Source organism: Amphiprion ocellaris, chromosome 9, assembly GCF_022539595.1.
Source record: "Amphiprion ocellaris isolate individual 3 ecotype Okinawa chromosome 9, ASM2253959v1, whole genome shotgun sequence".
Taxonomy (NCBI): Eukaryota; Metazoa; Chordata; class Actinopteri; family Pomacentridae; genus Amphiprion; species Amphiprion ocellaris.
In genome coordinates, this window is record NC_072774.1 from 33,146,386 (window position 1) to 33,159,508 (window position 13,123).

General features: G+C 39.0%; 1 protein-coding gene across 1 annotated transcript in view; it reads left to right on the top strand.

The window, feature by feature from the left end:
* The first annotated feature begins 1,358 nt into the window (after window positions 1-1,358).
* The window catches only part of ncalda (neurocalcin delta a), an 80,063-nt gene continuing 68,298 nt past the window's right edge, over window positions 1,359-13,123 (top strand). The window contains exons 1-2 of the mRNA XM_055013783.1: window positions 1,359-1,514; window positions 5,600-5,724. The gene's annotated coding sequence lies outside the window, so the exon portion shown is untranslated. The remainder of the gene's footprint in view (window positions 1,515-5,599; window positions 5,725-13,123) is intronic.

Below are 13,123 nucleotides of genomic sequence, written 5' to 3' on the forward strand. Positions count from 1 at the left end.
GACCCTAATGAAGCTCAAGATAGATGATGTATAGATGATGGAAGGATGGAAATATTCAATATTATTATGAAACAATCCAAACTAAGACATGTTTTGATAGGATTATAGTAGATTAGATTCAACCTTATTGTCATTGAACAGAGTACAACTAGGAAATACAGTTTAGCTCCTAACAAGATGTGGCAAAAAAAAAGCAGTAAAAGTACAATGAGGGTAAAATGTTTAAGTGGAATTGTTTTAAGTGCAGTATAAATGTGTAAAGATATATACACTACGAGCAGTATTAACAATAGCAACATCATAAACAGTCGATGGTTGTATGCAAGTGATATCCAAGGTGTCTAAGTAGTGTATACAGTATATGTAGTATGAGTATACACAGTGTAGTATGATATAATAATAATAATAATAATAATACATTTTATTTGGCAGCGCCTTTCATAACACCCAAGGTCACTTTACAGAGGATAAAAACACAATAGTAACAGAATGAGCACTATGAACAGACTGGTATGGACACATGAAGTATGCAGATAGAATAAGCTGTGTGCTGAATGAATAAGAATTTAAAGATGGATAAATGTAAATGCAATGGTCAGGATAAATTGCAGTATGAACAGTGTGGTTTGTAGTCTGTACAGCTTGAACATGTATGTAGTTTGTATGTATAGTCACATATTATTGCAAAGTAACAGAGACACGATACAGCACAGACGTAGAGTAGTACATAAGTTTGTGGTGAATCTTGCAGAAATGCAAACAGTTCAATGTGCAAATATTGTAAAATCCTGACCAGGAAATAGTATTAGGGAATAGGAAGGTGGCTGTAACGTCACTGGCAAGAAAACTGTTTGCAAAATTTAAAAGTTACAGACAAAAAAAGAAAAGAAAGAAAAAAAGGAAAAGCTGTGGCAGCCTTCAACGCGATTTTAAAATGTAATCATTAAGTGTCAAGATGTTAGAAATCACTTGTCAGCTTGTTTTGTTAGAAACTGTAGAGTAATTGGAAGCAATGTGAAGTAAAATCCAATTTTCTTAACATTTAATAAAATGCCCTGTCTACTGTATTTGTCCACTAGGTGGAGCTAGAGTCTCATAAAAGAAATCACAATGCGCTTTAACGAAAGGCGGCAAAAGAAGCGCAAGACAGAGATCTCACTCTGCTCATTTTCTAGATACCGTAAATGTATACACATATGGCGTTCAAGTATCGCAGAAAACTATTATTCTTATTTTCTACTAAGATCATTTGTACCACCTTTTATTATAATGTCAAATGACAAATTTCATCGTTTTTTGCAATGTTCGTGCGTTATGACAGTAAGAATTTCACAGTCGGAAGAGGAGTCGGTTTTTCTCTGATGCAGCGCATCTTTTTCGTTCAATCTTTGTTGTGGCTCCGTACGCTCTGACACTTGTTGGGCTGCATGTGTTCCTGTGTTGGTCTGCTGTGGACCGACTTACCGGTAGATGAAGAAGCCACGTCGGGGGTTATTTTTTACTCTAACGAAGTGGTAAGTCATCTGTTTGAGGCTAGAAAATTACTGCTCTTAGCTAAATGTAGCATTTGTTGCTTTCGTTAGCTTCTTTCCTCGCATGTATGCTCAGTGCTTAGCTGTGGTAAACTAACGTGAAGCAGAATGAAGTGACTGAGTCTTCTTTACTGGGTTGAAAATGAAAGCAGTCTGATAAAAAAAAAAAAAAAAAACCACACACACACACACACACGCAAACACGCCCTGCCGTTCAAAAAAAACCCAAAAAAACAACTAGCTTCTTCTCTCTACTGCTGCTTGAGAGCAGCAGGTTGGTCAACACACAACACACCGAGTGAGGCATTGTAGCCTACTAAGCTAATGTGAGTAGAATCCATCCTTTTCTTTGCCTCCGCCTTGATGCCAAAGGTTTGAATGTCCACTGAGCTTTTCTCCCGTTGTTATTACCTTCATTTTTCGTTTCACGTTCAACTACATGTGTTCTGCTCTCATTGTTGTGTATCAGATGTTCCAAAGATTTCCTGAGGTCGCTGTGTAGGTGGATACAAACTACAACTGAGCTTCCTGCAGCAGTTTCTCCTGTGCTGCAGAGGAAAAGTTCAAAATGAGTGAGCTTCCACTGTGTTGGGGTTTTTTTAAGCAGATGTAAAATGTGAATTAGCAAAGTAATTTGTTTTTTTAAACCCAAGAGCACACAGAGTCCTGTTTGTTGCATGTGGTTTGACACAAAATCACTTTTCTGTACTGGAGAAATGCAAGTTGCAAAGAGTAAAGGAAAATAGTCATCCTGTTCTGTTATGATTTGAAGGAGGTAAAATCATAGTTAGATTTACCCGTTCCTCATGGAAACTATTCGGACTATAAATATAATTTAATTTTAATACAATCTAAACTGCATTACAGAGATTTCTCACTTCAGGATAAGATGTAAGCAGAGGGTAAACACACCTAAACTCTGTTCACTCATTGCTTGTATGAATTTATTAAATTTGATCTACTGGCACAAACTTTCAACATTTCTTCCTTAGATCAGATTAAATGGCTTGAGCTTGACTGGAACATGCAACAAATATTTGGTATTTTTATTTGAAAAATGACTTAAATTATACTTTCATTTAAAAATACTTGCAGGCAGAGTCCTAGTAGCTGAACAGGTTGAGCAGGCGACCCATAATAAACACGTTCTATAGTCCCAGACGCAGTAGTCATGGGTTTGAATCCAACCCATGGCCCTTTGCTGCCATACTTTTCCCCACTTTCCTGTTTCTCTCCACTGTCCTTTATGATAAAGCCTAAAAGGCCAAATAAATAAATGAAAACAATACTTGCAGGTTATTGCTATTGTGATCAGTCTTTTGTTTAGCTAGTATGCACTGATTTACACCAGAAACAACCAAAACAGTCAATCTGTCTTCCGTATTTTTTAAAATGATTTTAAGGATTGTTAACTTAAAATATCGACTTTGCAATAAGCCACTGCGTCGTTTAACATTGTAAGGTAGTAATAGTAATAGTAATCGTTTTCTCTCTACTGGCTAGCTCCTGCATCGGTATGAGTGCATGTTTTATATGTTGCCATAAAGGTGTAAAACGGCTGGTCGCATGGTTGGGTGTCGTCAGTTGATGCAGATCAATAACAGGACAGCAGCAGTAGCACTCCCCTTCTGTATGTGCAACGTAGATTTCTCACCTTACCTCCTCAGTTTATTCCATGTACGGAGAGGCAGATGAGCCGACGTCTGGGGCAGGTTGCATTTCATCAGGCTGTGTGGTGGGAGCGGGGAGGCATCTCACTGGAACTGTTGGGGCCATTTTACTATGGAAATTATAGTGGAAATTTTTTTTCTTTTTCTGTACAGCAAAGCTCGTTGTAAATAACACTTACTGATTTCTTTGTAGTTTATTGTTTAGTAATGTTTTTTATACAGTAGGATGAGGGTCCTTTTGCCCTGTTTGTTCTGTCAACTAACATCTAATATCTCTATGCTGAGAAAGTACTGTCATCCAGCCAGGACTGGGAAGTTCGCACATGAACAAAAGAACAAGATGATACCATGACTTTATGCATTCTTTGATACCTAATGTCATCTCTTAAATGTGACACGTCTGTGGTTCAGGAGGCACATTCAGGCCACTTACTAATAAATTCTCACCTCCTTCTGTGTCTTTGGGCAAACCTAACTGTTCTCAATGGTTAATCCAAATTTTGCATGGTACAGTGCCTATAAAAAGTATTTACTCTCCTTGGAAGTTTCCTATTATTGCTTTTCAACATTGAATCATCAATCAAATTCATTAGGCTTTTTTTTTTTTTTTGCCATTTTCAAAAAATGACTCGCATCACATTGAAAGTAGATTTCTTCAAACTAAAATCAGTTAATTTAAAAGTATTCCCTCTCTTTAAGGTGACTTGCCTATTTCTTCACAGGACCATCCAATTGGTGCTAGAAGTCACATTATTAGTGAAACAGAGAGCATCTGAGTGCCGTGAATGTGACTTAAGGGATTGTAGTATAAAAACACGTGTATCTGAGCGGTTCAGTCCCTGGTGAATCAGTACTCATGGCTATAACTACACCATGAAGATAAAAGAACGCTCCAAGCAATTTTGGAAAAAGCTCATTGCAAAAGCATTAGTTTGGGTGGATGTAAGAAAATTTACAAGTGACTTAATATCTCTTGAAAAACAGATAAATCAATCATAAAGAAATGGAAGCAATATTGTACATGTATAAATCCGCCAAGAGCAGGCAGTGCTCAAAAAAAAAGTGACCATATAAGAAAGAGATTGGCGAAAGAGGCCACCAAGACACCTATGACTCCTTTGAAGAAGTTACAAATTTAGTAGTTGAGATGGGAGAGACTGTGCCTATATATAGCGACTGTTGCCCAGGTTCTTCAAATGTTCTTCAAAGCTTTATGAGAGAGTGCACATCGTCACAAACACACCATCCCCACCATGCTTCTTCATGGTGGGGATGGTGTGTTTGTGACGATGGCAGCATGTTGATGTGAGATGATGTGAGATGCTTCTCAGCAGCAGGCTGTGGAGAACTTGTAAAGGTAGAGATTAAATGACTACAGTAAAATATTTGGAAATCTTGGAGGACAACGTGATACAGTCTGCAAGAGAACTGCTACTTGGTAGAGGATTTGTTTCCAGTAAGACAATGATCCAAAGCACACAGCCAAACACAATGGTTTAAAGACAACAAGGTGAATGTTCTGGAGGGGCTGAGTCAGAGCCCAGACCTCAATCTAGTTTATCTAGTGAAGTTGTGGCAGGACTGAAAAAGGGCTGTTCACTCATGATCCATGTGCAGCCTGACAGAGCTTAGAGTTTTGGAAAGAGGAATGGTGTAAAACTGCAGTATCCACACATCCAAGGATGACAGACGTTTCCACACAGGCCCAATGCTTTAATTGCGACCAATGGTGTATCTGCTAAATATTGACTTAAAGGGAGTGAATACTAAACTAAATTTTCTTTATATATTTTTAATTAATTGACATTACTGTGTAGCCATCGGGTTTCACCTTGGCATGAGAAAGTCCTTTTTGGTAATTTCTCGTCAAATAAGCTAAATTTTATTGACCATGAATCAATGTTAAAAAAAACAATAAAAGAGGAAAACATCCCAAGGGGGTAAATACATTAAAACGGCACTGCAGGTTGTTAGTGTGTATGAATGGGTAAATTGTAAAGCTCTGTGGATGTAATAGTGGAAGTAGTGAGTCGGTGAGTGTCTGAGCAGCTTTAATGGAGTGGATAACCTGAGGCTATGATAAGAGCTGTATGTATAGCAACATCATCCAGGAGTACTTTTTCCTGACCCCATATGTGAGCTACCAACCAGAATCTCACACTTCTGTGACCCTGAACAACACAGGCCACCCGCCGACCTACTCATTAACCCCAAATGCCCACTAATTATCACATAAACAGAGACATTTGCGTAAAGACATTTATAGACACCAACGAACACACATGACATAGCTACATTTCAAATACAGTCATTGCAGATGCATGTGTTGTTTTGCACATTCATTTTTCATTTATGCAACGTTGAATCAAAATGATTTTTCTGTACATTTTTCCTCAGGTGTTGATAAATTTCAAAGAAAAGCACTGGTGAATAAGGAAGGACAGCAAAAACTCACCCAGCAGGAGAGACCCAGCTATCTGAGAGCACTTACCTGGGCTGCAGGTGACCACACTTTCCTCCTGGTGAGTAACGGACTTAGTTGTTGCTTACCTAACTTCATACACACACACACACACACACACACACACACACACACACACACACACACACACACACACACACCCACACACTGCCATTCAAGCGTTTGGGGTCACCAAGGCAATCTCATGTTTTCCATGAAAACTCCCACTTTTATCCATATACTAACATAACTGCACAGGGGTTTTCTAATCATCAATGAGCCTTTCAACACCATTAGCTAACACAATGTAGCATTAGAACACAGGAGTGATGGTTGCTGGAAATGTTCCTCTGTACCCCTATGTAGATATTCCATTAAAAATGGGCCGTTTCCAGCTAGAATATCCATTTACCACATTAACAATGTCTAGACTGGATTTATCATTCATTTAATGTTATCTTCATTGAAAATAACTGCTTTCTTTCAAAAATAGGGACATTTCTAAGTGACTCCAAACTTTTGAATGGTAGTATACATACATAGATACAGACATACACACATACTATGCATGCTAGCTAGCTAAATATCTGCTATCCTTCTCCAGATGCTCCACGATGTTGTAGGTATGTAGACATTAAAGTAATCTGCATACATTTCTGCTGTCAATTCTTTTTAATCACTAGAGAGGTGGTTAAATTGTGTAGACTGACCAAACAGTTAGTCTAGCTTAGATTTCTATCACATTGCTGTCTGTCAGCACACACTTATGTTGACGCTACATTTGCTACATTGACATCTCAGAGCATGAGCTGGTACCTGTTTTCTGCCACAGTCCGAAGACATGGAGGTTAGGTAGACTGACTGTTGGTGTGAATGACATGCATTTGTTGTTAACACTGTGATACAGTCCAGTTAGTACGAGGTAATAGTTTCACACACCCTATAACTCAAAAAGGTTAAATGAAGTGTAAAAGCTTTCTCATTCACTGCACGTTAGGTATAGAGGATATCAAGAGACATTCAACATTTTTGAATATTAAACCTCTGTCATTTGCAACACTCCATGTTTGGTGCATTTATCTTGTAAATCATGAGGTAATGCTTGTACCAGGACCAGGTCCTCTTGATTTCACAGTTTAATGGCAGCTGTGATATTTCATTTTTTAAATTGGTCCATGTGAGGCCAAAATGTTCATTCACATGTAAAAAGTTCTGATTGTGTGACTCCACTGGATCTAAATACATTAAATGAAAAAGATTCACTGATGTTGTGACCTGAGAGGATGTTGTAAGCCAAATATTGTGTGACATTGCGACTGAAATTCCCAAACATTAACACAAAGACGTCACTGTAGTGGTTTTAGAGTAGCATTAAGTATTACATTATCCTCTTCCTTTGCTTCACTGAACACACTGATATGGAGGCATTTTTACTCAGCACAGTAAATCTCAGTGTAACAAGTGTTACACCATAGTGTTGCCTTCCATGACACTTGTAATTGCGGGCATGGTGCTATGGCAGGGCTTGAGTCTCCCCATTTGCACTGTCTGCTATTGATTGATCCAAGGGCTGTTCAGCTGGGATTCTCAGTCCTCCGCCCCCCCCCCCCCCCCCCGAACCAAAGAATCGACTCCAAGGGCAGGGGCCGTTGTTGGTTGCCTGTCTCTGGGCCAACCTTTTTGTGTCTACAAAATGTACTTTTTCTGCTGTTTCCTTCATAATGTAGCCTGATTCATGGTTGATTTACAGAGAGTTTTCTCTTTAACCCTCAGAAACCCGAGTAGTTTCTAGGCATGTTTTGCTGCAGTCACATTTTTGCTCATTAAGCTCATTTTTCACTGAAATGTCAAGTCCTGCACCTCTATGGAAACAGCAAAACCATTTATTAGAAGTACAGAGAACTCAAAAAGGTCTTTTGTGTCACACCAAATATTACAACAAAGTCTCAATGCCATAAAATTAGAAAAAGCTATAGTTGAATTTCTTTGGAAAAAAGCTGGAATCAACATTTTTCTGATTACCCCTAGGTGTTACCAATACTGGAAAAAAAGGAGATCCGAAATAATATGGATATGTTACTACTTACATTTTTCAATTTGTTTCCATATTTGTCTCCTATCTGAACAGGCTGCAGTTCAGCCTTGTGAAGCCAAAAAGTCCCAGAACATTCGTCACATTACTGCTGGTTGCAGCGGAGTCACTAATGTGGTCACACTTGTGCTGAGGAGCGCAAAATACTTATTTTTTTACAGAATCTGATTAGTTTATTTTCATTTTTTAATGAAACATTGACTTAAGTGATTCTGATGAAAGCTTAAATTTGGTTCTTTTCCAATAAAAACCTAACCAAAACAAAGACCATTGGAAAGGACCACTATAAAGTTGACAACCTGACAATTCTGTTTTTACAGTCTCTGGTGCTGATAAATGGTGTACTTTATGAAAGATAACATGGCTTTCAAACCCACTGCATCATGGGGTTCGCAGGGTGAATGTATTCATGATTCGAGAGCCTCTCTGCCACAGAATGGGGCGGGTTCACTTAACTAGCCATACGCTGTAGTTTCTGCAGTAATGGGGTGAAATACTTTGTGTACTGCTTTTGTCAGTTTGCTCATTTAGCAGCCTTAAAGGTACTTACTCCAGACATACTGATGAAAGTATATTTCATCTATATGCCATGTGCGTGATGGGAGTTTGTCAAGTCGTGTGAGATACAGAAACTCCTATTGGTCTTCTTGTGACTGACCCAGAGAGGGCAGCCTTAGTTGATCTATAGGAGTTCTTCAGTCATTCTCAGTAAGACCGCTTGCCTTGAATCAGTGTCTCATGGGATCCCACCAGCAGCAATTTATTTTATATTACAGCTCCCAGGTTCATAGGGTCACCGTAACCCATCCACCGCAGTAAGATGATGCTCTCAGTTTACCCTCAATATTCTGTCCACATCATGATGTTTGACTTGTAATTGAAAGTAGAAGATTGTGATTACAAGAAACTGAGGAGCTTAGACATCTGGAGGGCACCCTATAGAAAAACTACTGCTCCTTTGTATTACAAGGAGCCAGCTTTTGTGTCTTAGGGGTTTGATTCGGATACCCTCAGCATCCTTTTCAGAAAACTCTTCAGCAGACCGAGAATAAGCTGGGTGTAATCACTACCAGTGCATTTAGCATCAGAAAACATCAAAACTGTTAAAAATACACATGAAATTATGTTGTAAACAAAAAAGTGTTAATCTTCAGTATTAGTCTACAATGTAGAAAATGACAGAAATGAATAAGAAGCATTGAATGAGAAAGTGTGTCCAAACTTTTGACTGGTCGTGTTTTATATATTGTAGGTTGACAAATGATCCTGTAATCATACTGTACAAGATCAGTCAAAAACACCGGTAGAGAGCAGGGTGAGAGGAGTAGATGTTCTCCCTGTAATGTGATGGATGTGTAGGAATCCAGCCAGGACTGACAGCATGGCATCACTTGTGACTTGGTTGTTTGGTTTTCTTTGGAGGTTTTTTTTTCCCTTATCAAACACGTACACAGTGTGGGAAACAGTGTCTACATTTGTCCTTCAGTTTTCCCAGGATGGATAGCTAGGATTGTTGGCATTCCTCATTGAAACCAAGGACACAGCTACAGTGCAGCTCACTGAGTCCCCCCTGCCCCCACAAGAATGTGAACAAATCAAATTACAGGCAGATTTTTTTTGTGACTTAGCATGTCTGCCTTTATTTGTATATTGACTTTAAATATTGAGATAACCGAGGCCCCCTTGACTCAGCTCTGCTCGACACGACTGTGACTTAGTGGCCGAGATCAGACGGGATCATCAATTGTCAGCTTCATGTTTGCTACAGACATGGTGGTGACAGCTTGAACAAGTGAACATGATGGGCTGTCCACTGCCTTCAGGAGAAGGCCTGGCACACTGGTTAGATCATTTGGGAATCTAGTGTTTTGCTGAGTGGCTCACTCATGAATTCATGCCCGTCAGTTTTATATTCTTTTAAAAAACATCACAACGCTCCTTTTCACCATTCCATGTTTAACTTTCTGGCTGGATTGACTCACAGAGATGGCATTGAGCAGCAAACCTCCTCTCTGTGATTGATATTACTGCCACTAAATCCAGGGCAAGCTTTTCTACATCTGTCCTAAACTACATCATCAACATTAGTACACTGCACTTCTTATGTTCTCTCACTTCATCTTTGTTGTTATTATGCTCAATTATTTGTTCAGTTTTCGTTATCATGAACTGAACATAAATATAATTCTCTATTTCTTTGTCATAAAACTGAATGAAGAACATACAAACCTTAAAGTAGTATATTTCCACTTGAATCCTTCGTTGTTAGCAACGAAGACAACATTTTGGAAAGTGAAGATGTACCTGGCTACTGGTCTTTGTGCCATTCATCATTTAGATTGTTTAAAAGTACAACTGGAGCATAGTGATAGCAGAGGATTTTAAACAAATATCAGATGCTGTGTGCTTTGCATTGCACAATGATCTGTGATATGTCTAGTTACTGGTTAGATGAGAACGTCCCATATAGTTCCCTGCTGCTTTGACCCTTGTCCTGTGAGTAAGCCTCACAGGCTAAATGTCCAACTTGTGAAGCCAGAAAACGTGTTCTCTCAAAAAACGCTAGCCTTCAGTTCGTTTGTAGGAACAGTCTCTGCACTTTTTGTGCCTCTTACTTTGAGAATCTGCTCTAAGTCAGCGCTCACCCTTCGCTGTATTCTTCTGTTGGAACGTCTAGAAACCCCCATCCCTCTGTGGCTCTCATTCATATGTCAGCTGTACGCACCAGCTGGCTGTTATAACTCAACCCTGTGTATGAGTATGAGTGTGTGGCAAACCTGTCTCTATTAACGTCAGATAGAAATTTAGAAACCAACTGCCAGTGTCTAACAATCTGGTGATGGGCTTTAGGGCCTGATGCTAAATAGAGCTGAATTTTTGTTCCTTCACACACAAGCAGAAAAGGATTTCAGTTGAGTCTGTTGAGTTAGCTGGTTATAACTGGGCAGCATAAGACTGCAAGTGACAATTTCATTATTTTATTAAGCTGTAGCCTATTTTGTGAAATAATCAATTGATAACTGTCTATAAAATATCAGAAAATTGTTAAAGCAGCTGTACTGTAATTTCCTAAGATGAGGTATTCTAGTGTATTTAGCCAGCAGTTCAAATTCCAATATTTTTCAGTTTAAAATCAGATGTGATCGAGAAAAAGCATCAAATCTTCACATGACAAATTTTTATTGAGCACCACTGATTAGAAACACAACTCAGTGTGCTGCTCCCCACAAGTTGACCAAGGATCAGCTTTTGCAGGCTTAATGTGGCCTTACAGCAAAAAATGAAGGCTTAAGTCTGGATTGATGTACAACCGGCTGATTAGATACCATTGAAATACTGAGACTGACTTTGTAGAAATCGTGTTTAAACTAACAAAACAAACTAACAAACAAAAAGGATGTCTTGGTCCAGTTATATCTTGCAAAATGCATGCTGCTACTTCATTTGTGGCATTCATTTTTTTGAAATGGGACCCAGTATCCCAAAGATACACCACACATAACCTAAGAGCAACGTAAAGGATCCTCATTCCCAGAGCAGGGGAGCTATTGGTAGACAACTCTGTCAACATCACCCAGGTGATCAAAGTCAGTGTGGAACATCTACCCCATAGGGCAGCATGACCTAACCCCAACCATGGTGCATCCATGTATGAACTGAACTAATGGGCAGCAGCTGTGGCATTTCACAGTGATCTCTCTTTGTATGTCATGTCCTCTCTGTATGTGACTTCAAACTTACATGTAGCTGGATTTCACATTTAGAGGTGAATGTTTAGCCAAGAATTGGCTTTACTATGGCTGTTTTCTGTTGTTTGTGTCCTCATTGGGGCTGTTATATAATTAGACTAGCTTCACTTATCTGTCCAGATGATTATAAGACACTCGTCTTAGCTACAAGACATGAACCCATCCACCTCTCTGCAGTTCACTTTCTCTCAGTAATAAATGTCATTGGCAGATAAAAGTGAACGGTATTATTGCTAATATCATATCTGTACAACAGCTGCTAAATTTCACCTCCTCCATGCCATATATAGACTGAGAGAGATTCCAGATAAATAGAATCCACATAACGTATGTGGCCATGATTAAAAGTATAAGTATCCAGATGAAATCAGACAAAGACACACAGTGCGAACAGGTGTTTGCTATAGAACAAGACAAGAATACGTATGCATTTTTAATCTGAAGAGCTAAAAATGGTACACACAGCAGCACCCTTAAACTACACACTCCATTACCTCACCAGCTAGACAGTGGCACCCCAGCAGCAAGGCCAGACAGATTGTCAGAAGCGATGGCATCAATAGCTGTGGACTTGTGTTACGACAGCTGAGAGGAGTTGCTAAGCTTCACTGACAGGCTTTGGCTTCACACCCTGGCTGGCCAGGAGTCCATGGACATGCCCTGAATTAGCACAGGGCTTTCCCACTATGTGAGAATGGTATTGTGGCAGGAATGCCTGTCAAACAAGTGTGAAGACCTTTGTATACTTCACAGGGATTTTTTGGGACTATACCCTACTTCATCTGGGATAAGCCTCTAGTTGTTCCACATGGGAAAACATGGATATAAAAAATGTAGTATAATTTGCACACAGTGTCCTGCTAAAAATGTATGGATATAACAGCATTTAGAGCCAATAATATGGAGAGAAATTAGTCTTAAAAGTAGTGAAAATATACTATAAACAACTGATTCAAAGATCATTGTAAATTTTGCTTGGATTTGTTGGCTTGTGCCATTGAGATTAAGCAGAGTATAATCCCACTTACACTTTTAACCTGTTAAAAAAAACAAACATTACATAAATAGAAAGATCCCCTTAGTCACTTAAATTCGGAGATAGCCTAATTTTGTATCTGGAAGTGGGGTTGATGGCACAGTGGTGGGTGATGATGCCTCAGGAGCTATGTAACACTTCTGGAAATTTTCCACAAGCCCGTTGGAGCAAAACAGAACTACTGAAACTCTGCCAGAATACAGCATGTTGGACAATACACAGAATTCAATGGTATTTACTTAAAAGGCATATTCAGAACAATGAGAACCTTTTACCTTTACAAAACTATTTTTGTTTTATTATCCAAAGCCTATTTTTGCAGACCTTTTTAACTAACACAGGCAAACACACTCACACAACTGCATGCACTATTGTAATCAGCTGCATTTTTTGTCGTGTTCATTGTATTCTTCAGGTAATGTACTGTAGTGATACCAGGCATTAAAATGAGCAAGAAGTTGACGAAAACATGGGAGGTCTAATAATTTTTCATGACTGTGTATATATAGTATATACATACATACACATACACACACACACACACGCACATACATAAGCCCACATTCTCTTTATGTAATGTTCC